Consider the following 5,258-nt stretch of genomic DNA (forward strand, 5'->3'; position numbering starts at 1 on the left):
ACTCTTGTGATAATGTACTAGGACCTTAGAGAGGATAAAAATAATCCTATCAATGTCACTATTACTATAGTTCATGTTGGATTCCCATGTGATATAGCATTCATATGATCCATTCCTATATTGTTATAATATCATAATTTTAAAATTAAAGTATGATTAACCTATAGTTAGTTATACTAATTATATGAATTTTAGGTATACAGTATAATGATTTAACAATTCTATACATTACTTTGTGCTCATCTAGATAAGTATATTCTTAATCCCTTTAAAAAATATGAAATACTTAACGAATTTCATGTAATCCTTGCACAGGAGCCATGCTAATCTTCTCTGTATAGTTCTAAATTTAGTATATGTGCTGCTGAAGTGAGCACTACAATCTTGCAATTTAATCAAAGAATTTCAGTCTCTCTGTAATGTACCCTAGATTGGAAAAGCACCAGTTCTCAAACAACAAAGACCCATTAATTAACCTATCAATGCATTTATTTCACAGACATTATTGATCACCAACTGTATAATGGCCAAATCTATTGTCTTATAACATTAAGTAATGGGAAGGTCAGATAGTAATCAGAAAAAAGTTTTAGAAATTTTCCTTTCTTCTACCCTGTTTATTCTCTGATAACTGATAATCTAACTGATAATCTCTAACTGACAGAGGCTTATCAGTTAGAGAATAGAGTTTAGTACTTCAGAGTCTAGTTTGTCATTAAGAGACTAAATTTCTATATTATTTTTATCCCTGTTTTTTCCCTTCTCTGGTTCAGAGAGGCCTTTTCTTAGTTCCAAGCAGTACTCCTTTGGTGGGTAACTAAATTACCTCATGGTGGTAGCAGAGATATAAGTATACCACTAGGACCTTGGTTTTTCAAGGACTGAGGATATGTAAATTCTACTTAGGGAAGGAACCCTGGCTAGCCACAAAACCCAAATGTGGGTTTAATGTGGAAGGCATGATTTCAACATGTTGTCCTGAACACATCAGTGCTTATAGCCAAGGTATGAGCTGAGTTTCCAGGAATGTTTTTGTAATCTTCTCCTTTTGTCCCCATTTTAAGCCCTGAATACCACTTCCCTATCTTGATTCTCCCAAATTTTAGTTATAGCCACCAAAATTATGGTGATGGGGGTGGTCACTCAGCATTCTCAGCTCACCTATATCTATACAGAAGACTTACTTAGTTTCAGCTAGCATCTGTTCTCATATTTTCTAAGTGAACTTCTAAAATTTGTTTCATTAATCCTCTCTCCATTGTCTTCAGAAATAGCTTTTCAGCATCAGAACATAAGAGATTTCTGTTTTCTCCTGTCCTTTGGTGGATTTAACATACATATCTCTTTTTCATTCATTTCATTTCCTTTTCCTTCCCTTTCCTTTTCTTTCTTCCCCATATTCCAAATATCTCTTCAATAGTCTTTAATAGTAAGGCCACAGTCTCAGAGATATTCATAATCTTTGGTCATTGAACAACTTCCAGAGGAGAACCTTGTCAACAGATTTTCATCAGTCTCTTTCTCTTTTAGCTGATTATTTAGCTATATTTCCCTATGATTGGATCCATCCAATCACTGGTCCTGACCTATAGCCCAAACTTCAGAGAAATCTGCCTGAACAGACACTTCTCCAATGAAGACATACAAATGGCTAACAGACACATGAAAAAATGTTCATCATCACCAGCCATCAGGGAGATTGAAATCAAAACCACATTGAGATACCACGTTACACCAGTTAGAATGGCCAAAATTAACAACACGTGTTGTTAATAATAAACATGTGACATGTTTATTGTTGACAATAAACAACATGTGTTGGAGAGGATGTGGAGAAAGGGGAACCCTCTTACACTGTTGGTGGGAATGCAAGTCGGTGCAGCCACTTTGGAAAACAGTGTGGAGATTCCTTAAGAAATTAAAAATAGAGCTTCCCTATGACCCTGCAATTGCACTACTGGGTATTGACCCCAAAGATACAGATGTAGTGAAAAGAAGGGCCTTCTGTACCCCCATGTTCATAACAGCAATGGCCACAGTCACCAAACTGTGGATGCCCTTCAATGGATGAATGGATAAGGAAGATGTGGTCCATATATATTATGGAGTATTATGCCTCCCTCAGAAAGGATGAATACCCAACTTTTGTATCAACATGGATGGGACTGGAGGAGATTATGCTGAGTGAAATAAGCCAAGCAAAAGGAGTCCATTATCATATGGTTTTGCTTATTTGTGGAGCATAATGAATAACACGGAGGACATGGGGAGATGGAGAGGAGAAGGGAGTTGGGGGAAATTGGAAGAGGAGATGAACCATGAGAGACTGTGGACTCTGAAAAACAATCTGAGGGTTTTGGAGGGGCAAGGGGTGGGAGGTTGGGTGAGCCTGGTGGTGGGTATTATGGAGGGCACATATTGCATGGAGCACTGGGTGTGGTGCATAAAAATGAATTCCGGAACACTGAAAAGAAATTTAAAAAATAAGTAAAAATTTTTAAAAACTGGGGCTTCTATGTACTGAAAAATTCCCTCTTTTTAATTTTTTTTTTAAACTTTGGTAACAGTAAGTACTGATTTAGAGGTTAGTTCCTAAGGTATCCTCTTCCTTTGCCACCTTGGACAGTTCCCAAAACCCTAGGTGTCCCTCTCTTTCAGGTGCTATATATTCATCTAGAGGCTCTGATACAGGAAGAGAAGTGGTTTAACAACTGCCCCATCATCTCTAGGTGGTCTTGTGGAGACCAGCAGACATAGAGAGGTCCAATATGAACTCTTTAGTTTGTTTAGCTCATGTAACCCTTTAGTTCACAATTTGGCAGCCATACAGAGGGTGTTTCCATAAATTCTATCTAGGTATAGTGATGTCTGAGATGGTGAAATGTGTGATTCCTCTCTCCTTCTCTATGTCTGAGGCATCACAGATGCCTAAAACACACCATGTTTAAAGCCCTAAAGGCTATCATATGTTAGGTGGGCTTTTAGCATATGAAATGTTATTAAGTTATGAAGTCTATTATTCTCTAGAAACGACTCATGAATTTACATTTCCACTTACCCCTAAACCATTTTCAGATGTTAATTTCCGGGCAGGTAAGAAGCTGACTCAGTTATCAAGATTGAGAAAAAAACTGACCAGAGATAATCTGTCCTGGGCACGTGTTTTGTGCTTGCCTTGTGTGTTGTCCTTCTCTCACCTCTCTGTGCCTCAGTGACTAGGCAAACACTCTACCTTGTATGAGGAGTTAAAGAGCATCAGAGACTTTTCCTCCTGATTTATCAACAGGGCAGCCTTGTTTCATTTCTTTATTTGTCTTCTTCTTATCACAGAAAGACTTGACAGGGGAGTGCTCCACTCAGCTGTCAGCCTGGACCAGACCTCATCCTGCTAAGCCCTAGTTGGTTGACTGATGGCTGTTTTGCTTATGCCACCGTTGACCGCCAAAACAGGGACTTGCATTGTTCTTCTTTCTGTATGGATGGACACACTTAGGGGGAGCCTTTCCAAGTCTGCTTAACATCCATCTTCAGAGCAGATACCTTTCCCTAGGATGCCACAGCAGATGTGATTTAAACCTCAAATTTTACACTAAAACATTTGTTTCATGTTCAACAATGAGACTACTTTGCTTCAATATTTTACTTAAGACTTATTTGCTACTGGCCAACTCATCAAATATTGAGCTTATGGAAAATCCCTGATACTTCATGACAGAGGTAAGAATGAGCTGTCTATTGATTTAGGAGTATGAGATGTTGGAGTGCCAACTAGGAGATTCCCAATAAAAACAATATTAATGCCCAACTGTGCATTTCCGTTTCTGAGATAGTCATCTGTGAGAGAGGTTTCACCAATCTGGTTGCCTTCATCATGTTGATACTTGTGATGCAAATCTTAGTATTTAATGTTTTGGCAAATACAAAAATTGTGAATTGGCTCCAAATTGATTCGAGCATGCTTATGAATCATAGAAATCTCAAATAGTGTGATTGGATATGAGCTAATATTTGGATTTACTAACATATTAAAGGTATACATATTGGAGAAATGAGTAAAAGATAGGAATGACAGAGTGAATATAATAAAACATATCCTTACAGAGTTTTTTGATTTCTTTATTATTGTGATTGAATACAGAAATATAATTCTGTAATTACATAATGCTATAATACATCTATCATTTCTCCAGATGCAGGGATTATAAAGAGATCTCTCACTTGGACTTTTCTTCATCATTTGACGGCCATGTTCACTAAAGCTGGAGTTAGTGGCCTCTGGCAATGGTTGCTGACGTTGAATAAATTAGGCTTAACTATCTTTATGCTGCTAGGACACATGATACTGGTTAATAGCTGAAAAAAATAACAGGATATGGTGTTACATGACGCACTAAATCCTCTGCTGAATCAGGCTTTTTGTTTTTCTCAACTATCTTCCTCTTTCATCTGACAGTTGATCTAATTATGCCTCACCTCTATTCATGAAAACTAAAGGTCTAACTAGGTCAACACTAGAAATATTGTGACTGTTGTCATTCCTGTTGCCATTTACTTCTTATTCTAAACAAGCATTTTAACAGGTAAGAAAGGCCTTACTTACCTAAATATTTGCCCCAGAGTAAGCCCAGTGTCTTGGCTCTTGATATCCTTTTTTTTTTTTCCCTCTTTCTTTATTTCACCACTAGCCAGCCCCACTCTATCATGTAATAATAAACAATAGCTAATATTTTATGACAACTACTTTGTGCAAAGTACATTTTATGAATTATCTTAATTTAGTCCTGCCAACAACAAACTCTTTTAACCCAGTTTTTAAAAATTATTTATTTATTTTTTAAATTTCTTTTCACTGTTCCAGAATTCATTGTTTATGCACCACACCCAGTGCTCAATGCAATATGTGCCCTCCCTAATACTCACCACCAGGCTCACCCAACCTTCCACCCCCCTCCCCTCCAAAACCCTCAGTTAGTTCCTTAGAGTCCGCAGTCTCTCATGGTTCATCTTTTAGCCCATTTTTAGATAGGCATATAGAGGTTTAGAGAGGTTGAGTGACTTGGCTAAAGTCACATGGGAATGTGGTGGAACTGGAGTTCCAAATCAAGGCTTGTGACAGCAGAGCCCATTCAAGTAACTGATGCCTGATAGTCTTCCTTGCCTCTCCCAAGGTCCACTTTGCATATGCACAACTCTACCTGCTGAGGATGGGATTTGACTTTTTTCAATGATAGAGCAGTTGTGTCAAAGTGTTTGCACTT

At 37.7% G+C, this 5,258-nt stretch overlaps 1 non-coding gene across 1 annotated transcript; it reads right to left on the reverse strand.

Annotated features, from left to right (window-relative positions):
* Window positions 1-271: 271 nt before the first annotated feature.
* Window positions 272-377, reverse strand: LOC116871627. The gene has a single exon (XR_004383455.1). It is a non-coding gene; the product is annotated as a U6 spliceosomal RNA (small nuclear RNA).
* Window positions 378-5,258: the final 4,881 nt, after the last annotated feature.

The sequence above is a fragment of the Lontra canadensis genome, unplaced genomic scaffold (assembly GCF_010015895.1).
Source record: "Lontra canadensis isolate GAN:19392208 unplaced genomic scaffold, GSC_riverotter_1.0 scaffold1, whole genome shotgun sequence".
In the NCBI taxonomy this organism is placed as follows: domain Eukaryota; kingdom Metazoa; phylum Chordata; class Mammalia; order Carnivora; family Mustelidae; genus Lontra; species Lontra canadensis.